Here is a 25303-nt window from a genome sequence, read left to right as displayed (position 1 = left end):
TTCTGACCCTGGTCTGGGCTTATCTCCACCAATGGCTGAACAAGCAAAATAGGGCTGAAAAGAGGATGATGGCCCAAAGGCACGGCACTCTGAAGAATTAGTGAACCTTCAAAAGATTTAATGTCTTATCAAATTTTATTTATCCTATCCACAGTTTACCTAACCAGTCCATGATTTTTAGATATTTAGATGGTATTTCACTTTAGGCCATGATACCCATTTATATATATATATATATATATATTTATATATATATATGAATATTAGAATATATATATTCTTTTTCAGTTTCTTTTCCATTATAGGTTATTACAAGATATTCCATATAGTTCTCTGAGCTATACTGTAGGCCCTTGTTGTTTACCTGTTTTGTATATAGTAGTGTGTATTTGTTAATCCCCAACTCCTAATTTATCTCCCCACTCCCCCACGTTGGTAACCATAAGTTTGTTCACGATACCCATTTTGGATCTTTGTCTGCATCTTCCAGAAGTAAAATTCTGGGCCAAAGAGCATGACCAGTTTTAGGCTCTTCATACATTTTGCCAAATTGCTTCTTACTTTACACCCCATCAGCAATTACCTAGATCACTACTTGGACTAAATTTTAAATTTAACTGTTTTTTTCTCTTGCCCATATAAGGAAGTCTAACCATTGAGTAGGGAAAGAGAACAAGGGATTGAGATGAACAGATTTCTCTCTTCTCTGCTAATTTATACCATCATCCCCTTTTGGGTCAACTTACAACTTTAAAAAAGTAATATTTGTTTTTGTGCAAGGGCTGAAGGAGAACATGAAAAAATTAAGATTATTATAACTGTGTAACTGTTGGGGGAGGGAGTAACCTTGTTTCCAAATTTTTGCCTTTCCATTCCATCCTCAAGAACTTTTAAAAACAAAATTTTACCTCATGTGCCTTTATAGAAAAGACTTTTACCCCCAAACCAGAAAGTCCCAATGTAGGTGTTGCCAAATTAAAACAAATGCTCTTAAGTAAGTTTTTTTCTGATAATAAAAGCAATCTATGATTATTTTAAAACATTTGGAAAGAAAAGGTTTACTTCCAGAGATATAGGTTGATAGACATAACAAAATTAGGTTAATATTGTATATGCGGTTCGTACTCTACTACTTGTCACTTAATATTATGAAGCAGGCTTTTTGCTAGATCATACAATTTTTTTGAAACATGATTTCTAATGACTGGGTAATCTTCCATTTAATGGGGAAGCTATCATTCATTTCTGGACATTTAAGTTGTTTCTAATTTTTCCTATGATAAATAATTCTGTATTGACCATCCTTATGCACGCTTATATCTTTGATTACCTCTTAGACTATTACTTTGGATAGATTCCAAGAATGATTCTTTATAAATATTGCAAAATTGCTTTACAGAAAGGTCGTACCCATTCAAACTCTCACTAGCAGCATATAAGGATACCCATTGCAATCTACCATTATGAATGCTTAACATTATCTTCTATCTTCTAGGTCTTTGTCAAAGATGTCTCATTATTTTTCCAACTTGTTTTCCAGCCAGGTCGGGGTAACTTCACTTATTTCTTATACAGCTTTTACTGCGAGAGACTGTGAGTTTCTGCCCCCAAAATTGTTCAGATTGCTAGGAAAGGCAAGTTATTTCCCTTGGTAGCATTTGGGTTGGGTAGTTGCTGAGTTATATGGTTTATCGGAGTTAGTCGCCACCACGCCCTAGAGTTTCCCTAAATGTTCTGGTCACATTTGCTGCATGATTAGCTTTACTGCTATGAAATACTGAGGGATGTATAGAACAGATGCCCAGGCATACCCCTTGGTTTGCATGGAGCTCAGAAGTCCTGTGAGAAATCACTTGAAACTCTCTTTACAATTGGAGTTAAGAGATGTACAGACCTGATAATCTGCGGGTCCCCAAAGTAATCTGGAGCGGTGGAAAGACAGTGAAGGCTGAGTGAAAAGGAGTGGACCAGCTGTGCAGCAGGGTACAGATATTGAAGATAGCATTTTTTTCCAGGGAGAATAAAAAACTAGGCTCGACCATCCTCTGAACTAGCCACTGAGGGCTGAAAGAATAGTATCCCAGATGAGCAAATTACTGTGCTGTGGGAACCCCTTTTTAAAGAGGGAGTCAACAGAAATAGGCGGCTTCCAATAGTTAGTGTAAAAAGAATACCAGGAAACAGTCCCGAGATTGGCAGAGGAGGGAGCAGAAACCCATGGGAGGAGAGGGAGTCCGCTCTTCCAAAGGAGCTGGTTCAAGGAGAAGAGTGACAGCTGTCAACCTCAAACCGAGCAGGAAGTTAGAAGTGCTAACACTGGCTCAACGGAGCCAGAAGCCACTGTTTCTGATTACCTTGAAAGGACAGCCCTGATGCTTCAATCTACCTCCTGCCCCCACCCAACCAGTCCCCCAGGGATTCCAGCATTGAAAATGACCCTCTACAGGGTCAAACTCTTAGAAATTCATTAAGAAAAAGACTACAGATCGCTAGTCAAGACAGTGGGGACTTAGCCCATTGGGATGTGTGGGATACAAATATGAAAGATTTATTCTCATCAATTGGTGAAGCCTTTTCAACTTTGTGAAATTTATGGACATGCTGTTATCTGGCTGGAACATACAGTGTGTACATCCATTACTGATAAAGAAAACTCTTTTATTTCTCAAATTAAAAACCTATTGGTTGTTATAAATTCCATCTTTATATTGGCCAGATTGTGGCCACTGTAAATAATGGAGCACAGAAACTTCCAAACAGTTCTTTTTGCTTAGAAAATATATACACATATAGACTAATGAATATATATGCACACTTGCATACATGCATACACACATGAACATGTAACATGTTGATTAACAGTTTTAAGTTCACAGGGATAAAAATGAAACCAGTTTCACTTTCCTCCTGTTACTATGCTATGTCGAATTTCCTCTTCTGAGTGGGAAACAGATCCTTAATGATATCTTGGGCAGATACCACAGCATTTCCAACATTTCATAATTAAAAGACAAATTCAGTATTGTCCAGTTTAAAACTCCAATCTCATCTGATGCAGATCTCATCTCTGCTAGTCATGGTCCATGGCTCCAGAGACCTGCAGTGAGTTTGGTCATTGACTGGGGTTGGAGTCAAGCGGGGCGGGGGTCTGGCTTATCTCTTCCTCTACCTATTTAAGAACTTATTTTCAGTTGTGCAGGTTGTAAGGGAGGATGAGAGAGGATGTTTCTTTATTGACTGCCTACTCTTGTGGTCCTCTGCTGGTTGTTGCTTCTCGCTTGCCTTGGCTGCCCTCTATGTAACAAGGGCCCAAATATATCTTCTCACCTGGGCTCAAGAGTAAGTTCTTCTGTAGGCTTTCTTCTGGGAGGGGGATATTGGGAGAGGAGAGGATGCTATGAAGCCACCCTTCTGTACAGTTCCATGAAGTGGAGTTTGTCTCTACATCTTCATGTCTAGCTTTCCCAACCTCTTCAGCACCTTCCCTCTTGCCTCTGGTGTCCTCTCACCCTGTGGTCAGCTCTCATCCATTTACCATCTGTCTCCAGTTCTGTTTACCCCTGTTCATATACGTATATGGGCCGATTGATGGATCAACTATTTTAGCCCAAATCCCAAAATTTCCTTCAGGGGACGAGATGCCAGTCTCACAGTGTTTCACGCAACCTTAATGTCTGTAAGCAGTTCTCCTGATCTTCTCTCCCTTAACTTGATTTGTGCGGATGGGGAGGTGGGGGGTAAGCATCACCCCTCCTTTTTCCATGGAAATCAGTGGGGAATAAACAGAGGTCCCACATAAACCAACAGCATCTGACTTCAAAGACTTTTCCCAACCCTACCACTATCCCTAGATCTTCTTTTTATAGGACTGTAAGGGAACACTGAGATGATGGCTGAGGCTGGAGGAAGGGCAGGGGATGTACTAGGATAATGTTTGGAGGCAGCAAATTTTGCTCACTTGTTTTTAGCCTTAATAGAGAGGTCAGCCGCAAATGTTCAAGGTTCCCTGGAGGGTATCACTGTAGAATAGGTTACTTTATGATCCTTTGCCCATAGCCTATAGCTTTAGTTGCCCAAAGCAACAGGAAAAGCCTCATTTAACAATTTTAGTATGTGTAGAACATTCAATAAGTTTTATTTTTCAGCTTGCTTTTAAAAAGTCATACAATTTCATTTATGGATACCATATTAACCATTTCTCTATTTTTGGATAATTTTTTTCTAATTATTTTCCCTATTATAAAAAATGCTAAAATAATCATCTTTATTCTTTATGTACTCATGTTAGTATTTGCATAGAATAGATTCTTACAAGTAGGACTGCTGATCTTGTTCAAATTTTTGGATGCCTCTATCAAATTGCTCTCACCAAAATTTGAAAAATTTACACTCCCAGTACCAATTTCCTCATACCCTGGAAAATATTCAGTGTTATATAGTTTTAAAACTTCTGCTGAGGACTTCTGCTCCCAGAAAGATGAAATAGATGTATTTTTCTCTATCTGACTGCTAAGTACAACTAAAAACTCTGGACATTTTATATAAAGCAAAAATAGACTTTGAAACCAGCCAGAGACCTTGGAGCCTAAGAAACAACATGGAGTAACTTTCCTGCAGTGTCAGGGGAGACCATGTGAGGAGACTGGACTTCCATCCCCACCTGGCAGTAATGTGGTGTCCCTCCACTTCCCTGCTGAGGTGGTGTTAGAGGTCTACTGGAGAATCAAGATTTTTACCACCACCCAGCAGTAACAAGACCACTGCCACTGCATTGTCAGTGGAGGCCATGTGAGGTACCAGAACTCCTACCCTGTCCAAGCAGTAACAAGGAGCACCCACCTCTGAGTCTCAGTGGAGGCCAAGTGGGTCATCTGGACTTTTACCTTTGTCTGGCAGTAACAAGGTTTGATTACAAGTAACAAAGCATTAACAAGGAACAATGGCGCCCTGCCAGAGTAGTGTCAGAAAAAGCCAGCTAAAACAGAAGGCTTAAATAAGATCCATTTTCTTAATACAAAAAGGTGCAGGTTTCAATAAAAAAATTACTATACTAAGAACCAGGAAGAACTCAAAATAAATTTAAAAAGACAATCAACATGGCAGTTCTAACTTGTGCAATAAGACAAGAAAAGGAAATAAAAGGTATTCTGATTGGTAAGGAAGAAATAAAGCTGCTTGTTCTTGATGACGTGATCATCTATGCAGAAAATTCAAAAGAATCAACAAAAATATTCTAGAACTAATAAGTAATTATGGTAAGGTAGCAGGATACAAGGTTAATATATGAAAATCAATTGCTTTCCTATACACCAGCAATGAACAAGTGGAATGTGAAATTAAAAACACAATACCATTTACATTAGCACTGTCCAAAATGAAATATGTAGGTATAAATCTAACAAAACCTGTGCAAGATCTATGTGAGACAAACTGCAAAACTCTGATGAAAGAAATCAAAGAACTAAATAAATGGGGAGCTATTCCATGTTCATAGGTAGGAAAACTCAATATTGTAAGGTGTCAGTTCTTCCCAACATGGTCTCTAGATTGAATGCAATTCCTATTAAAATCCCAGTAAGTTATTCTGTGGATATCAACAAACTGATTCTAAAGTTTATATGGAAAGGCAAAAGATCCAGAATAGCCAGCAGAGTATTGAAGAACAACAAAGTTAGGGCTTTCATAATCAAGGCAGTATGTATTGGTGAAAGAATAGATGGATCAATGGAACAGAATAAACAGCCCAGAAATAGACCCACCTAAATATAGTTAACTTATCTTTAACAAAAAAAGCAAAGGCAATACAATGCAGCAAAGACAAACTTTTCAACGAATGGTGCTAGAACAACTGAACATCCACATGCAAAAAAAAAAAAGGAATCTAAACACAGACCATACACCCTTCACAAAAGTTAACTTAAATGGATCACAGACCTATATGTAAAATGTAAAACTATAAAACTCCTGGAAGATAAAACAGGGAAAAATCTAGATGACCTTGGGTTTGATGATTTTTAGATACAACACCAAAGGCACAATATATGAAAGGAAGAATTGATAAGCTGGACTTTATTAAAACTAAAAACTTCTGCTCTGCAAAAGATACTGTCAAGCTAATAAAAAAAACAAGCCACAGATTAGGAGAAAATATTTGAAAAAGATATATCTGATGAAGGACTGTTACCCAAAATATACAGAAAACTCTTAAAACTCAACAATAAAAAAAAAAAAAACGATTAAGAAATGGGTAAAAAGAGGGGGTAACGGTAAAATGTGTAACAGGCCCAGGTAGGTAGATTTGTTATTTTAATTGCTCCCACACACCACACACAGTCTTCCAGGGGACAGGTTGCTTGCGGTTCAGAGCTCTGCTGCCCCAGGGGAACCCATCCATCAGTGGAGCAGGCAATGTGAGGGCTGGGAAGGGGAAAAAACAAAAACTAAACAAACAAAAAAAGGACAAAGACCTAACAGATACCTCACAAAAGAAGATATACAGATGGCAACTATGGAGTTTATATGCTCCATATAAACTGGAGCATACAAAAAGGTGCTCCAGTTTATATGTTATCAGGGAAATGTAAATTAAAAACAACAATGAGATACTACAACACAGCAACAGAACGGCCCAAATCCAGAATACTAACAACACCAAATGTTAATGAGGATGTGGAGCAACCGGAACTCTCATACATTGTTGGAGTGAATACAAACTGTACAACCACTTTGGAAGACAGTTTGTCAGCTTATTACAAAACTAAACATATTCTTTTAGCAGGAGGAGGAGAAAAGGAAGGGGAAGAGAATGAGGAAGAGGAAGAAGAAGAAAAAGAAGAGCAAGAAGAGTAAGAGGTAGGAGGTATAAGGAGCTAAATGGAAATTTTAAAACCTAAAAATACAATAATCATCAGTGGATGGGCCCAATGGCAGAATGGAGGGCACAGAGGAAAGAATCAGTGAACTAGAAGATAGGACAATAGAAATTATTTAATCTGAACAAAAGAGAGAAAATACACTGAAAAAAATTGATCAGGTCCTCAGTGTCCTGTGGGATTATAACAAAAGATCTAACATTTGTATCATCAGAGTCCTGGAAGTAAAGGAAAAAGAAAACAAGACTGAAAAAGTACTCATATAATAACTAAAAGGTTCCCAAATTTGTCAAGAGACATAAACCAACAGATTCAAGGTGCTGTGAAAATATTTTGTAATTAAAGTCCATAATCAGTTAACTTCAAGTAAGAGAGATGTCTGGATAACCTGGTTGGGCCTGATTCAATCACTTGAAAGGCCTTAAAAGCAGAGCTGAGGTTTTCCTAATCAAGAAGAAATTCTACCTGTGTACAGCAGCTTCAGACCGTGCCAAAGAGTAGACTTGTAGAATGAATGCCTTATCCGCTATCATGGGATTCTACACAACAGTGCTTCTGATAAAGGAACTCACTTCAAAGCAAATGAAATGCAGCAATGCGCCCATACTCATGGAAATCGCTGGTCTTATCATGTTCCCCATCAACCTGAAGCAGTTAGTTTGCTGGAATAGTGGAATGGCCTTTTGAAGACTCAGTTACAGCACTGGCTAAGTGACAATACCTTCCTGGGTTGGGGCAATGTCCTCCAAGAGGCAGCATATCCTCTAAGTCAGTCTCCCATAACCAGGATTCCCAGGTCCAGGAATCAAAGGGTGGCAATGGGAATGGCTTCACTCACGATTATCACTGATGATTCACTATCAAAGATTTTGCTACCTAACCACACAAACTTATGTTCTGCTGGTCTAGGCTGGTCTAGAGGTCCTAGTTCCAAAGGGAGGAATGGTTCCACCAGGAGACACAACAATGATTCCACTGAAATGGAAATTGAAACTGACATCTGGCCACTTTGGGGTCCTCATGCCTCTGAATACACAGGTAAATAAGGAATTATTCTAGTGGCTGGAGTGATTTATCCTGATTAACAAGGGAAATTGAGTTGCTACTATACAGAAAGTAAAGAAGAATATACAGGAGATACCCTAGGGCACCTGTTAGTACAGTCACTTCTCTTTATTTGTGGTAGTTATGTTCTACAAAGCCCATACAAACACTGAGTAGTAAATATTGAACCATTGTTTCCAGGGGAAATATGTCTGTATTTCACATGTATACATACATTTCTCACATAGATTACAATCTTAAATCCTAAAACAACTCATCCTGGTAAATTCCATTTTCTTTATTTCACAAAAGGAAAAATGCTACAACTATTTCAAAAAGTTTCATTTTTTTGTAAAGTGAAAATGAGGTTCAGAAATGTTAAGTGACTTGCCTGAGGCCACCCCACCAGCAGGTGCCAGAGTTGGAATTCAAACCCTGTCCAACTGGCCCCAGAGCTGGAACTTCTTGTACTATCATTGCATTGTCCTACTGGCTATATCTTCTGGTTATCTTTATATTAGAGCTGCAACAAAAAGCAGAGTGTAGCCTTGTGTATAATCTAACTTAGAAACATGCCCAGAAATTGATTCAAATTTTTCTCTGCTCTGTCCATATCTGCAAATGACCACAAAAGCCTGCTAGTCTTGATTGGAGGATTATAAGGGAATTCAAAAATACAGAATCCCTGAATAATGAGGGTCAACTGTACTATCATGCCCAGAGAAACAGAATGTATAGGATTATATAAATATGTATAAATATAAATAATATGTATATATGATTTATTATAAGAAATTAGCTCATGCAATTATGGAGGCTAAAAAGTTCCATGATCTGCCATCTGCAAGCTGGAGACCCAGGAAGGCCAGTGGTGTAGTTGTAATCTGAGTCTGAAGACCTGAAAACCAGGAGAGCCAATGGTATAAGCTCTAGTCCAAGGCCAAATGCCTGAGAACCAGGGGAACTAATGGTGTTAGTCCCAATTCAAGGGCAGGAGAAGACCTATGTCCCAGTTCAACAATCAGGCAGAGAAGGTGAATTCTTTTTCTCTCCTATTTTGTTCTATTCAGGCCCTCAATGGATTGGATGATGCCCATCCACATTGGGGAAGTCAATCTACTTTACTCACTTTACCAATTTAAATGCTAATCTCATCTGGAAACACCCCTAGAGACAAATCCAGAAATAATGTTTAATAATGTGACCCATCAAGTTGACACATAAAATTAAGCATCATATCCTGTAATTAAATCAATGGAAAGCTGTAAAAAATCGAATTCAGCCAGGACCACTGATGGCCCAGACCCTTCAGAAATGAAGATTTGGGTCACTTCACCAGGTAAAGAACCACGACTAGCTGAGGTGCTTGCTGAGGGCCAAGGGAATATGAAATGGATAGTGGAAGAAGATAGCTATAAATACCAGCTACAACCATGTAACCAGCTGCAGAAATTAGGGCTATAATCGTTACGAGTGTTTCTTCCTGGTTTTGTTATAAATATTTTGTATATATTTTAAGCAATTATTTTTGTTTTCTTCTCTCTTATTCCTTTATCATCTAAGATATATTAATGACAATTAACTTTATATCACATTTTTAAGAATATCAAAAAGAAGAGTGAATATTACCCTAGGATTTTGTATCCTCTTCTGGAGAAAGGGTTAGTGTGTTTGGTTGTATGGAGTATGTGTGACGTCGGGTGGAAGTACGATTCTGTTGATGTCTTTATGTGGAGGTTAAGTATGGTTTATGGAGTTGTGTGTGTGTGCCAAGTAGACAAATAGTGGACTGTAATGGTCTTTTTGACATGTTCACTTGGCTAGGCTATAGTCCCCGGGTACTAAATAAAAAATCCATGATCCATTAAAGTTGACTTAAAGTAAGGGCAGTTGTCCTGGACAATTTGGATGACCCCATTCAATCAACTGAACGAGCTTAAGGTGGAGCTGAGGCTTCCTTGAAGAAAAAAAGTTCCACCTGTGGACAGAAATTTCCGCATATGCCTGAGTTTCAGCTGCCCTTCATGACAGCCTGCCCTGTGTATTTTAGACGTGCCTAGACAGCCCCCACAATCGCATAAGCCAACTCCTTGCCATAAATCCCTTAATATATGTCTCCTACTGGTTCTGCTTCTCTGATATACGTGCCAAAAGAGAATTAAGGCTGCAGATAGAATTAAGCTTGCCATTCAGCTGCAGCTGACTTTAAGATAGGGCGCTTTAGCTTAGATTACCCAAGTGAGCCCAATGCAATCTGATGCAGCATGAGAAAGACTGGACTGCCATTGCTGGTGTTGAAGGTAGCAAGAAGCCATGAGCCAAAATGGTGGCAGCCTTTAGAAACTGGCATCGATGAGGAAACTGATTCTCCCCTAAGCTACCAGAAGGAATGCAGCCCAGCTGATGTCTTGATTTTAGCCCAGTGAAACCAACTTCAAACTTCTGACCCCCCAAACTGTAAGATAATAAATTTCTGTTGTCTTAAGCCACTAGGTTTGTTTGGTAATTTGTTACAGCTGCAATTAGAAACAAACATACCAAATATATGAAGTCTGTCTTAAAGTTTTCCTTAGACTCAGAGAGCGATATAGATACATACACATATATAGTTTAGAAATATATATAGTTTATAATTATATTGTTTATATATAAATATAATTTAGATTATAAATATATAAATTATTAATATGAATTTTGATATAAAAATTATAGCATTGACTTTATTCTTTATAAAAGAAATTCATAAAAATAATTACCATTAGGGTTAGTCTCGCATAAGAGAATGTTCATATAGAAGCTTTCACTGAGGCAGTACAAGATAACAGATGTTAAGATTCACAACAGATCCCCCTACGAAGAATCAAGAATATGAAAGGGACAGGAAAGTGTGGAGAGAAAGGAGATTGTCATGTGAAGACTCTCTTTGGAAGAAGATATTGCATGTGGTGTAGGGCTCAGCTGAGAGCCCCACCTCACCCCAAACCAAGGAAGCAAGCAGGAACCTGCCATACTGGGGGATGGGGAGCCTCCCCAGAGCTTTAGGTATTATTCCTGTGGGGGGAGGATAGGACTGGCTCCCCCTGAGGTCATAGAGATTAACATCCCCTGTGGCAGGTCCAAGAGTCGGATACTTGCTGGGATCTATAGACCCAGAGCCTGTCCCCCTATAGGAGAGAGTAAGCAGGCATGAGGTTACCATGGGTCCAGTCCCAGCACACTACCTGGAGAGGCAGAGGGGCAGTAAGTTACAGTCCACATATAGAAACTGAAGTGGCCACCTGATGTAAAGATGCATCTGTCTGGGACAAGGCACAGTGCCCATAAGAGAAGGGTTGGGGTCAGGTTATAATGATACTCTGTTCCGATAATATCTTTCCTTTCCCTTACTAGTCTCCAGACCCACTGCTTCCTGTTTCAACTTTTGGGGGTCAGGAACTGGGAGGGTGAGGGGGTTAGAGGAAGAGAAAAAAGGGAGGAGAGATTGAGATGAAGCCAACTATAATTCTAGAATGCTACAAGTCAGCCAAATTAAATCAACTAATAACTGGTACAGGCATAACATTTGCAGGTTCCCATCAATATTGATTTGCCCATTTAGTGAAATGTATATATCTGAGCCAAGGATGGATTGACAAAAGGGACGTGATCAACATAGAAAAGCAAACTCTCCATTCTATTCAGAACTTCCCAGAAAGATATAAGAAACAGAGGAAATTTTTTCACAAGAAAGGTACTTTGATGGTAGAGCAGAGTTCACTGGGTTTCCACAGAAGTTGGATTAAGGACCCACCTTTATAGTCAGTGTCCAATCAGAGAGCAGAAACCATATAGTTATCTGAACAGGGAAAATTTAATTTAAAAAGTTATTAACTACAGCAGAGGATTAACTAGAAAGGGAGAACCCTGGGGCTGATGGGGCTTACCCACAGAGGGAAGAAACTTGTAAGAGAGGCCCCCTTCCCAAGGCTAGGATTCAGTTTTTACCGAGGAAGTCCACCAGAGAAGATTTCTGTGCTGCTCCGGACCACAGCTGGTCCACAGGTGCTTGGAGCAGAGGCTGGCAAGCAAGGAATTTCAGCTGGGACCAGCATGCAAGGAACGATCTTCTGGGGTGGAGGCAAACAGAGGCTGGCAAACTGGAATCCTTGGCTGGAAGTCACTGGGAATTGGACCTCTGGGAATGATACAAGGGAAAACCATCCACAAAAGGTGCCACACCTCAGAAGTTGTTGTAAAGCCACCAGAGATGCTGGGTGGAAGCCCCTGCAGAGAGGTGCTGTTCTGTTGGCCACTGGACTCTGCAGGTTGCCACACACGCTGCAGGAGACTGGCCTGCAGAAGCTGGCCCACGAAGGAGGCTGCTAGAAGGAGCACAAATGGGTAAAACAGAAAGGGTACCTTTCCTCCTTCAGTGTCCCTCCTGCGCCCTCTACTGACAAAGCTTAATATCCCGCCAGCTGCAAAGGAGAGATGCTTCTAAAATCTAGCTCCGGAACACTGGATTTAGAGCTGAGCAGGCAAAAGGGTGGATTTGGGGCTGAGAGGCAATACCTTGATAACTGGAACACTGGCAAAACCATTCTTTTCCTGTGTTTTTATTTGTCTGTTCATCAGACAAAATGGATCTGTAAATCAACTTCCCAGGTATCTAAACCCTAAGGTTTCTTTAGACATCACCATCACCACCACCATCATCAAAGAATTCCAGGGCAACAAAAACCAGTTTTTGAGATTTGCTCTAGGACAGATGCTTGCATACATTATCTCCCTGATGCAGGATAACACAATCTACAGTGTTATATATTGCATAGTAAGCAGTATGTAAGTATATGCTACTGTTCTTCTTACTTTAACAAGCATATGAGGAAACTAAAGTTCAAGAACACACAGCTAGTAACTGATGGATCTAAAATTCTAAGCCTAGGACCATCTCACTAGAGAATTGCTGCTGTGTTCACTAACTCAGCCTTTCGCACCAAGAGACTAATTTTTGTGCGATGTGCTAAGAAATTCCACGTTCTAGGCTAAAACGTGGTGCCTCAACTAAGGTCCTGCCTTTGAGAAATCCTGCTGGCAAGAATCGGTTACTTTTAGGACAACATCTTTTCCAAGAATGCGTTAAAAATGAAATAGAAGTGCTGGTTTTCTTTAAGAAATTTGATAGCTTCATTGTGATTACACTTAAAGTATAGTTGTACACACATCTCCCGTGCTGGGAGATTTTATCAGCCTAACATCTATGGCGCAGTGAGTAAATGCCAGGCATTGTGCTAAGTTCTGTGCATGCCTTTTGCTGCGTAATCTTTGCCACAGCCCTGTGAGTACACGGTTAGTAGTCCCATTTTCAGATAAGAAAACTGAACATTGGAGAAGTTGAATAATTTCACCAAGTTATCACATAAGTGGTGGCACTGGAATTTGAATCCAAAATAGGTCTAACTCCAGAGCTCAAGTTCATGATCATGAAGCCAGGGCCCATCCAGTTACCCTGTGTTGTACACTTTCTTTATTTCAAATATTCTATACTTTTAAGTTTTAAAAATAAAAAATGGGCTTAATACATTTTTCAGTTGCTTTTGATTAATAAAAGAGATTGCTCCCTTGAGATGATTGACTTCTTTAAGAATGTTAAGCAGTCTTAGAGGGGGAAGCCCATTTCTAACCCTGTTAGATTAGCAGGGAAAGAAGAGTTTCTGATATGGTGCCCCTTGCCCATTTTCATTAATTCCAAGTGAGGTAGGGCAGACATGTGGATACTTGACATGAGCAATTTACAGTTGTCTAGGATGAAGACAGCAGCTGATACGGCAAATATTTTGGCGAAATTATTTTTCATTGCCTTTCTTCTTACCCTACGTCTGGTTATTAGTAGCATCCCAGCCACAGAGCGGGCCTCTATGCAACTCAAGCAGTGATTCCTCTTGGGCCCCCCTTTATTTTTAACCAAGAAAAGATCTCAGTGCCCACTTCTGTGACACTCAAACTAGAGCAAATCTATTTAAATATTTGCTTCACTTGGCATTCATTAAATTCTGTTTAGTTAAATTATCTCATTTATATAACATGGCTATCATGCCAAAAGTATCTGATTGTGAAAAAGGTAGGAACAAAGAGAATTTAAAGAAATTAATATCTTATATTTTGTTTTATCAAATAAAATTATGCATATCTAGCCATGTTTTTAAATGAAAACTATAGATTCCTAAGTGCCTTCCATAGACCTTTCAATCTATGGACATGGGTCAATCATAATATCTTCCTGGGACTTCAGGCAGCTACATGGCTAGGTCCAAAAGTTGTAATTACTAAAAGTTGGTAATTACTGTTCTAACTAATGGAAATTTCACCTTGTGTAATTTCCCCAATTCTCACACTTCTCTGTATGAACTCCACCTTTCTGTTCAAGTATCACACCACACGATGGCAGCCTTGTCTCTCATTTCCTCTTCTGTATTTTCAAGGAGGGATCCTCATTGTTACTGAATGAGTAGTAAGTTTGGGAAGAAACCAACTGATTCAGACCGAAGTTTCTGGAGGACACTAGTAAGAAAAATAGTGTGGGCCCTTATTTCCTTATTTATGGAACTGAATAGATCTCCAAACTCTGATTTATGATTCCAAAGGTGACTTGCCACTGAACTTGAATCTACGAAGATTGTGAGAAAAGGATGATGGGACAAAGCCTTCAGGAGCAAGCTGACCAGCACAGGTGAAGAGTAAGGAAGTAATGAGGGAGGGCATGAAGTGAGGTGTTCCCAGCACTTCCCCAAAGGAAGGTAATAAAACAAGCTCAGCAAACCTCTTTGAATGTTTGAGGGTCTCCAGGGCAAAAGAAATTAGGGAGATTGTGATGGAAGTTATAAATGACCTAGAAAACACTGGTTGTGTTCAATTTCCATACCCTAGAAAATGTACTAAAATCAATCATTATGTATAAAACCACCATCTCAGAGGAAAACCAGAAAGCAACAATTCCTAATGAAAGTAACTCTAACAGCTCCTCCTACGAAAAATACAAAAACACTCCAATCCAATCAGGGCATAGCTTCAGAGGAAAATCAATAACTAATCAGTAATATTGTAACTCTTCTGAAGAAAAAATAAGATGATAGGAAGATAATTATGGTTCTTCCCTGGTGGCGCAGTGGTTAAGAATCCGCCTGCCAATGCAGGGGACATGGGTTTGATCCCTGGTCCGGGAAGATCCCACATGCCGCGGAGCAACTAAGCCCGTGCGCCACAACTACTGAGCCTGCGCTCTAGAGCCCGCAAGCCACAACTACTGAGCCTGCATGCCACAACTACTGAAGCCTGCACGCCCTAGAGCCTGTGCTCTGCAACAAGAGAAGCCACCGCAGTGAGCAGCCCACGCACCACAACGAAGAGTAGACCCCGCTCACTGCAACTAGAGAAAGCCCGTGTGTAGCAATGAAGACCCAGTGCAGTCAAAAAAATAATAATAAAATAAAATTTATAAAAACAAAGAAAAAGAAAGATAATAGTCTGCATGGTGTCTAAAATAGGGGAGACAGAGAAGAATTTAAAATGTCTTTTGCAGCATTGTTTAGGAGAAAAGGTCTTGACTGCATTACATATATATTTGGTCCATTTGAAGTGAATGTATTTTTTCAGCTTTCTTGGAGTTTCTTCTGTTTTTCTTTCTCTAACTTGATACTTCCCATATCAATTTTCAGGCTTTCTTCTTTAAAGCAAGTAAAACTTGTTAATTATGTTGATTAAAACTTCTATAGCTCTATTCACAGATGTAGAGAACAAATGTATGGACACCAAGGGGGGGAAGTGGTGGGAGTGGGCAGGGGAGGGGTGGTGGGATGAACTGGGAGATTGGGATTGACATGTATACACTAACATGTATAAAATAGATAACTAACAAGAACCTGCTATATAAAAGATAAAATAAAATTCAAAACAAAAAACTATAGCTCTATTAATTTTTAACTGCTTTCTAGTTCAATAAATCAGAGAGATTTATAGGGATATCTTCTCTGATCTAAATTTGTCAATTTCTCATCATCAATTTCGTTTTTGTTTTGACAATATTAATATGGCTACTGGTTTTTAATGTTTAGCATTTTTCTGGAATCATTTGCATTTTTTAGCTTTCACACTTTCTGTTCTTTAAATGTAAAGAATGTTTTGCAAACAATATAGTTCTCTTGGCTTTTTAATTTTTTAATCCACCAGAACAATCTCTATTTTTTAACTGGTGAGCTTAATATATTTATAGACAGAATATAGTTGAATTATCTTTAATCTATTACTATATTTTCTGATTTTTTGCATGTGAGGTTAATCTATTTACATGTATTACGTTTACTGGAAATTTAGAATTTGTTTCCACTATCTTACTTTATGATCTCTTTTGCTCTACTATTTCTGTGTTTTCTTTCTCTCTTGACTTTATATCCATTTGTTTTGTTGTTTAATTTTGGCCTTCTATTAGATGGGAATTTATAGTCTATTTTTTTACTTTTTATAATAGCAATAGTCTTCTAGTGATCTTATTTAACAACTCAACAATGTCTAACGTTCAGCATACCTTAACTCCTCTTTTAAACAATACAAATCTAAGGACACTCTTTTTGCATCAGACTCCACTTTGCTCTCCCAACTTACTTGAACTGCTAAATAGCATGAGGGAATTTCCAGAGTAGAAATCAAGTAGATAACTTTCTCACCACTAGAGGGCAAGATGCATTTTCAAAATAAGTTTTTATTTTATATATTTCAAAATAATGTTATTATTTATCTAAGTTGTGAATTGAATTATTAATCAAATGACCAAGTAAATTTTGTTTCAAGAAGGTGGCCTAAAAACATATTTACCTCCTTAGTCTTTCAAAATTCAATTAAACTAACAGAAGAAATACAAATAAAAATTAATTCAGAGCACTAAGAAGGAGTCTATGATGCCAGAAGACTACAGCACTGGAGAATTTCTGAACCGTATAAAGGAAATGTCACACTGCAGTGTTAATTTTGAGGAGGGATGGGATGGTAGGAGGTGGGGGACTAAAGGAGACTTCACTTTGTGTATGCTTGTGTTGTCTGAATTTCTACTGAGAAATGTATTCATGTATTACATGTGTCGAATGAAAGATTACGTAGTCACTTTAAAATAAACTATATGGATAGAGATTTGATGATAAAACCTAATAGAGCTGAGGATCTTTGAAACCCATGCATTTGACAAATGTCAAGAACTTCTTCAAAACGGAGCTAAAATCAGAGACAGTGGAGATCCTTAATCCATGTGGAAATTATTTTTGTTACTAAATAAAGATATGACTATATATTTTTCGAATAGATAGCCAACTGTCTCAATACCATCTATTGATAGTTTATCCTGTTCCAACAGAGTTGAAATGTCACCTTTATCACTTTGTAGATTTCTTTAAATACATGGATCTATATTTTCTATTCTTTTCCACTCATATTTTTGCCCATTCCTGCCCGAAGTATACTTCATTAATTATTATTGCTTTTTAATGTGTTTTTATATCTGGCAGTATAATATTCCCTCTTTTGCAAAATTGTCTATGTTATGCTCTTGCGTTTTCTTTTTCAGATGAAATTTAGAATCTGATTAGTTTCATTAAAAAATTATTGCTGGCTATTGATTGGGATAACATTAAATTTATAGATACAATTGAGGAGAAATGACTTCTCTATACCACTGAACTTTCCAGCCAATCACTTGCTTCTCTTTTCTCTCCATCTTCTGTCTCCATGTCGGCTTTGTTACCTCCTAGTGATTATCATTCCCTGCCTTATAGAAGAGGATATGTCAGCCTGTTGCCCTCATTTTACACCTTCCCAGTTTCACTACCAAAAAAGGAAATTGTTCTTTTTCCTAGCTGCATCTCAATAAACAAAACTCTTTGATTTGACTTGGTCATATGTCCTCTTCCCAACCAATCACAGGAGCCAGGAAAGTGGAGTCGTGAATGCAATCAGGAGACATAAATCACACAGTAATTTGAGCAGAGACAGTACAACATAATTCTTATCTATAACAGGGGATTGGAGTATTGCAGAATTGGCTAGTGTGAAATAAAGAAAACTCTAAGGAATACAGGAATAGTGCAAATAAGGAACAGATGCCACCTCTAGGTCTGAGATGGAACACCCAAGAGAAAAGCCCTCCATGGCTGAGCTCCAGACCTTGTTGGAGAGGGCATGGCCATGGCTTACCAAGTGACACAGAATTTACTATGATGCTTGACAGAAAAAATTCACTGGAAACTGGCCCTGGGTGCTGGGGAATGTAGTTCACAAGGTGATGACTGACTGGAGGCAATATCCTACAATACCCAGTGATGAGGAGATCTGGAGGTAGCTGCAGGAGCTAGGAACTGCGGGAGCTGCATGTGTTGCAGGAAGCAGACACTCAAGCTACTCACTTTGTAGGAGCCCCGTGCACTACAGGAACCTGTGACTACTTAGCTTCCATATGCACCTGTCTATGATAAATCAATGCTGTGTTGCTATGTATTCTAGTAAGATACTGCTATCCTTCTTACAGGTGAACGTCTCACCTTTTCCCCAAAATGAGGAGACAGACTCCTAGGAGTCATTGTATCCACCGCTGCCTGTATTGATTAATCCTCAAATTCAGTCACAGTTCCACTGAATATTCTGTTACCTAAAGACTTGATTGTAAAGCTAACTTCTATAGTAAGTTGCACTGTGGCCTCAAAATATATGTCCAAGTCCTAACCCTCAGTACCTGTGAACATGACCTTATTTAGAAATAGGGTCTTTGGAGATAAATTAAGGATCTAGAGAAGAGATTATCCTGATTTAGAGGGGGCCCTAAATCCAATGCTACTGTTCCTTATATTAAAAGAAAGAGGGGGATCTGAGACACAGAGAGAAACAGAGAAGACGATATGAAGAGGGAGGCGGGATTGGAGTGATATGTTATAAACCAAGGAATGCCAAGGATTACCAGGCAGCCAGTCGCCAGTAACTAGGAGAAAGACATGGAACATATTCTTCCTCAGAGCTTCCCAAAGAAACCAACCCTGCCGATACCTTGATCTCAAAATTCTGTCTTCCAGAATTGTGAGAGAACAAATTTCTGTTGTTTTAAGCCAGCAAGTTTGTGGTAATTTGTTACAGCAGCTCTAGGAAACGAATACAACTTTGACAACTTCAATATAAAATAAAAATCGGAAGGAGAGAAAGGAAGAAAATGATTAGTAAATACAAATAAACACATGGATATAACAAGTCAATAGATAATATACAAAGATACTGCAGTCCCTGTTTCTGTAATTGTTCACAAGATCATAATTCGTATCTATGGCTTCCATTTTCCTCTAACTATTCCGTATTTCCCCTGCCCTCAGTCAGAACCTCAACTGGTTGGGATCCTTTACTTAGTGAAATGACCCAGATCTTCATTTTCAAAGGTTCTGAGTCCTCAAGAACTCTACTTTTTATTTTTGGTTGCTTTAATTTTTCACTATCCTTAATACTAGACATGCAAGTACTAAGACAATGCCCAGAAAATCTTTTGGGCTCCAGGCTGTCCTCCTTGCCTCCATTGTGTAGAATAAGCAAGCCAATTTCCCCTTGGTAATCAGGATCAATCACTCCAGCCAGCAGATTACCCCGTTTTTGCTTTTTGTTTCAGTGGTATAAGGAACCCCAAATGACCAGTTGATAGCCTCATCTTCCAATTTACTGGAACCATTGCATCTCCTGAAGGAAACATTCTCTTCTTGGGGACAAATATCTCCACACCAGCAGCAGTCAAAGTTTTTAGGTAAGGGAAGAAAAATCCTCAGAGTGAAAAGAGACACTCCCACTGCCATACCTTGATTCAAATGTATTCTGACTGTAGGAGGGAGAGTACCATATAATGGTCTCTGACTCAAAACATATCCGGTAAAACAGAATCCCATTTCTCCAGAGTGTTGCCTCCCAACTGGATCATAACAGTGTCGTCAGTAAGTCATTTCACTTTTCAGTTAAGCCAGCTGCTTCCAAGTGATGGTGTATGTAGTAAGATCAGTTAATTTCATAGACATGGACCCATTGCTACACTTCCTTTGCTGTAAAACAAGCACCCTGATCAGATGCAGTGTTGTGTGTAATGTACCAGTGGTAGATAAACCATTTTGTGAGTTCACAGACAGTGGTGTTGGCAGAAACATTATGAGCAGTCAAGGCCAATCCATTTCTAGAACATGTACTTATTCCAATGAGGATGAATCTTTGCTCCCTCAGTGATGGAAGAGGTCCAGTGTAATCAACCTGCCAGATGGCTGGTTCATCACCCTAGGTACTGGGACCGTATCAGGGAGTCAATGTTGTTTTCTGCTTTTGCCAAGTTAGGCGCTTGGCAGTAGCATCAGCTGGGTGAGCCTTAGTACTGGAAAATCCAGGTTGCTGAGCACATGCACAGCCTGCATCCCTACAATATGGCCACTTTGTTCATGGGCCCATTGAGCAAGCACTGGGGTGGCTAGGCAAAGAGGCTGGCTGACACCCACAGAGTGCACCATTTTATCCACCTGATTATTGAGTCTCCTCTACAGTGGGTACCTTTAATGTGCATTCCGATAGGACACAGATATCTTCACAGTCTGTGACCATTCAGAGAAATCCATTCATATACCTCTTCCCCATACTTCCTCATCTCCAATCTTCCAATCCCATTCCATCTAGAAAAACCATTAGCAACTGCCCATTCTGGTCATCCCTCACTCCAGACATGGTGAATAAACAAATATACTATTTGAGTTATGCCCACTTAGAAGATTTTCCTTCACCACTGACTGTCCTTCAGACCCCTGAGTGGGGCTAGGGAAGCCACCTGTGCTGCAGGAGGTGGATTCTAGAAAAACCTTCCATGCTTCAGGTGCCTGGCAGGGAAGCACACTGGAACCAGGAAGCAAAACCTTTTCCTCCTTCAGTGTTGCTCCAGCACTTTTTCTACTGACAAAGTGTAACACTGTGAAAACTAACAAAAGAAGAATATTCAATGGGTCGAGCTCTACCTTCACAGAACAGGCACAAAGACTGAATTTGGAACGAAGAGCCATAACTCAATTACAGTACAGATACTGTATAGTTGCCTTAGCTCAGCTCAGAAACCCACTGCTCTGTCGATCACTGTGGTTACTGCACGTCCCATTTGGACACATATTAGATTGGAGGTAGATAAAGAGTAGAAGTAGTTGCCCCAAATAGGAGGGAAGAGTATTCTTCCCAAAGTAAGAGGGGAGTTCTGGGTTGACAAAACAATAAATGTTCCCTTCACATCACCCTTGGCTGTTCGGTGTATACATATACACACACACACACACACACACACACACACACTGATTTCTCCATAGCTATAGTTTCTCTTAACATAAAACAATGATCCATACACAATTGACAATGTACTCAATCCCTACCCAGTGGGAGGCGAAAACTCAGTCATACCCAGCCCAAATTCAGGGCCTTTGGGTGTAGTCAATCTTGATCGGGTCCAAATGTAGCTAAAGGATGAATAATAAAGTTTTCCCCAATGCACAAATATACAATAAAGGAGGTGGGAGATGGGATAACAAAAACTAACGAGAAAGGGCAAAAAGGAGACGCAATACGTGATGGCTGTGAGATTACACCGTATCCTGGTGGACAAGAGTAACAAGGGTAAGAAGCACCTCTCTTCTCCAGCAGAGGACTGAGATATCTGGTGAGCCAATCAAAGCGCCAAGATTTCCTTTATCTATTATCCTGAAAGACCCTGCCTTAGAGGAATAGTGAGAAGGAATCTCCTGGGACTGCCCCAGCAAGCGAATTCATCTTTCTACAGAGACAGAGACTGGGACATTGTCTTTGAGACAGCATACCAGGAGATGCCTTCTGCCAGGCTGAGGATTTTCTGGCTATACCTTCAAACAGTGTCATTTGGAGGAAATCCATTAGCTTGTTAACAGAAATCTCACTGAGATGTAAGCTTTAAATATGGACTCTGCCCTTCCTGCTTCTCTCCCTTGGAAACTGGCCTGGCCTCTGTATCATTCTCCCTAGATCTTAGTTCACTGTCTTTGCCACAGACACTACGCTATCTGAGCGCAGAGGGAGGGAACAGCTGGGGTCATAAAGCCAGGTTACAGTAACACATTCTGTCCTCTAAGTTACACACCACTCAACTGGCATAATGGGAGGAATTACTTTTTCAGTTGGTGTACAGAGTGTACAGCAGGAGATATTCGAGTAGAATCCTGAGAAATGAGGATCCCCAACTCCACTGTTCTGCTGGGACTCTGCATTCCTAGTTGGTATGTTAACTTTATGTGGGGCAGAAAATTTTGTTGTTTCAATTGGCAGAGTAGATATTATCTAATCCCTACCAGTACAGGATAACTAAATCACTGGCAGAAAGGACTCCTCTTAACAATGCTGTCTAAGTACCACCCCACTATTGCCTGTCTCTTCAGAAAGGCTGTGCTGAACCACAGTTTGTCTCTCTCAAAGCACTAAGGGAGACAAACAGTAGCCAACATATTCCAATAACCTGATTTTTTCTTAACCAAGTTCATAAAGCTGGAGCCTTAGTGGGCATAACTGTGGTGAAGGATCAGTGTTTTGGTTTGTTTGTTTTTATTTACCAACCCAACACAGACAAGTGTTTTCATAAATACAAAACTGCACGCTTAGATGTCACAGTAATGTCAGATTATTGAAAGTTTCAAAATGCTCCTCTTGATTTCTATACCTCTTTTATTGTTGATCAGTAGTTTACAAACTGGCTTTTGTCTATAAATCACATTTTTAGTAGCACATATCTAACTGATAAGGTTTACTGTTTTCCCAGCCTAGATATCAATTTCTGTATTAATGGAGAGGCTTGGTTCAGAACATACGCTGTATATTCTAATCTTACCTGGCACCTGAATAATGAATAATATTATAATCTTACCTGGATCTTGAATAATGGAGCACATTATAAGACCAGTGAAGCCCATGGGCTTTATCTCATTGTCTTACTTCTTTCATCTTGAAATGAATTCCTGGGTCAGAGGAATGGTGTTTGAACTAAAGCGTTCAATGAGTCTATGGAGAACGGTGCCTGCAGTAAAATCAAACCCAATTCCAGAATAAGGAAATACTGTAATGAGACAGATTGTGGACTGATCTGTGACAAAAGGGGGTCCAAAGCAACTGACATGCTTGATACCAGGTATATTGCTGGTCTCCTGCAAGGAGGTTGCCTCATAAAGACCATGGCCACCATTGCTGTAAAGCTGACTTTTCAGCAGTGGCAGTAATCGTTGGGATAGAGCCTTTCCCCTGCCACTTCCTTGGTAAATCAGACCATGTCACTCTATAGCTTAAACCCCTTCACTTCCACTAGCACTTGAAAGAAAATCCAAACTCCCTTCTGCATGGTCTGCAAGGCACTGAAGGTTCAAGGCCTTAGTTTCTCTCCAACTTCATCTCATATCCTCTACCCCTAGCTCTGATCATGATGCCCCATCCACTCTAATACTCCAGCACAGCAAATTCTAGCCCATACTGTTCCCTCCGCCTGGAACACTATGTGCATCCCTTCCACTCTCATCCCTTTCAGATAACAGTTAAAATGTTACTTCCCGTAACAGTTAAAATATTACTTCCCGAAAGTCATCTCCTCACTACCCAGCAGACATTACTCTCTAACCCAGCCTCTTCTTCATTTTCTTCATCACACATATTCTTGTTCATTTTCTTCATTAAATAATTATAATACAAGCTATAATTATTGAATATTCAAAAAATAAATTAGTAAAGAAAATGAAACAAAATGGAAGTTCCATAATTCTACAGTGCTTTTAAACGTCAGATATTTTACTGAACAGTCAGAGTGGGAAGCAAAAGATCTAGAGGCATCCTTGAAGACCCCGTAAGTAGTGAAACACTCAAATGGTTGTCTACTCCCAAATCCCCCAGAAGTCAGCCCAAGTCTTTTCAAAAGGACTGTGGTGTTATCATTTTTCATGCAGGATTCACACCAATCAGAGGCCAGGTACTCATGAGCCCGCCTCATGGCCTTTTATTAAATTAGAGCTGCCCACTGGCCTCATCCAGGGCCAGAGGCTTCTGACTGCAGCCCAGCCCTGGAGCAGAGGCCTGTGCCAGCCTGGGAGTGGGGCTCTGGGGGCGCCGCGGGGCCCCGCGATGCCTGGAGTTCTCAGGGCCGTTACTCGGGTCTCGCTCCCACAGGCAGCGCCTTTCACGTCACCCCGCGAGGGTCCTCGAGGACCCCAGCGCAGCCGTTCAAACTGGCGAATGTGCACCCCTGGGAGTCCCCCGGGTCAGTTCACGGCTACTTGGGAGCACAGCTGAGGAAGGGTCTCAGTCCCAAGCGCCCAGCTTCCACGTGAGCCGAGCCGCCGCTGCTCCTGCCCAGCGCCCCAGTCCCAGCCTGCAGCCGCCCTCCTCTCCCACCTCTCGCATCCTTCTTGGATCCGGCTACGCCGCTTAGAAGCCTCGGAAGTGCCTCCCGGCTCCCAAGGCAGAATCCTGATCGCAAACCCAAGCTGAGTAAGGAATATCGAAGGGACAGGCGACAGAAGTTTGACCTAAACTCCCTGCGTTATCTATCTATCTATCTATCTAATCTATCAATTTACTCGTGTGTCCATTCTTTCATCTTTCATATCCTATCGCTCTATTTTAGGACTAGGATTAGAATTCATTCATGAGAGTTTGATCGCGAAGTCGTAAATTAACGCGAAAAAGCGAAGTAGGACTTTTTCACATAAAATGTCTTCGTTAGAATTAGAAAAAAAAAATAGTTCTTAGGGCTAGCTTCGCTAATTATGTTGAATGGTGGACCTTTTCTATAAATTGAATGAGCTAACGAAAGTTCCAAGGTTTTGGCAAAAAACAAACAAAAAACCCTAAAATCCATTTATATTATACTTTACGCCAGAAATTACGTGCTCATGTTTAGCTACCAGCTAAAGATGTACAAGGGATACATAGTTTTCTCGAAATCTTTTCAAGCGGTTCTCAAGCACAAGTCTAGCCTATTCCACACCCACCAGCCCCACCTCGCCAAGCTCTCCAGCAGGCCGGGCCGGACCTGGGCACCAGGAAGGAGGAAAGGAAAACGGAGGAAGGGGCGGGGGAAAGTGACGGGAGCAGTGAGAGCCGGAAGTGGTTGGCTAGCGAGGAACCCAGGGGCGCCCTGTCCGGCGGCGCTCTAGCCTCCGCGCGCTGTCTCTGTGCTCCCCCGCGTCTCGTCTATTTATTGTCGCGGGGAAGCAGCGGCCGCCCTGTACCCGGAACAACAAAGCAGGAAAGACTGAGCCTGAGCCTCGGGGGCTCCTAGCAACGGGCCGGGGCGGGAGTTCCATGGAGACTGGGGAGCGCGC

The 25303-nt window shown here is 40.4% G+C and overlaps 1 long non-coding RNA gene across 1 annotated transcript in view; it reads right to left on the bottom strand.

Annotated features, from left to right (window-relative positions):
- LOC112409133 (uncharacterized) overlaps positions 1 to 25055 on the bottom strand; it is an 89266-nt gene extending 64211 nt beyond the window's left edge. The window contains exons 1-2 of the long non-coding RNA XR_003005096.1: positions 24980 to 25055; positions 22864 to 23013 (exon numbers count right to left, since the gene is read on the bottom strand). This is a non-coding gene — a long non-coding RNA (uncharacterized LOC112409133). The remainder of the gene's footprint in view (positions 1 to 22863; positions 23014 to 24979) is intronic.
- Positions 25056 to 25303: the final 248 nt, after the last annotated feature.

The sequence above is a fragment of the Neophocaena asiaeorientalis genome, unplaced genomic scaffold, assembly GCF_003031525.2.
Source record: "Neophocaena asiaeorientalis asiaeorientalis breed wild unplaced genomic scaffold, Neophocaena_asiaeorientalis_V1.1 scaffold5, whole genome shotgun sequence".
NCBI classification, from domain to species: domain Eukaryota; kingdom Metazoa; phylum Chordata; class Mammalia; order Artiodactyla; family Phocoenidae; genus Neophocaena; species Neophocaena asiaeorientalis.
Note: the sequence above shows the minus strand (reverse complement) of the source record. Positions and strands in the feature narration are given on the sequence as shown.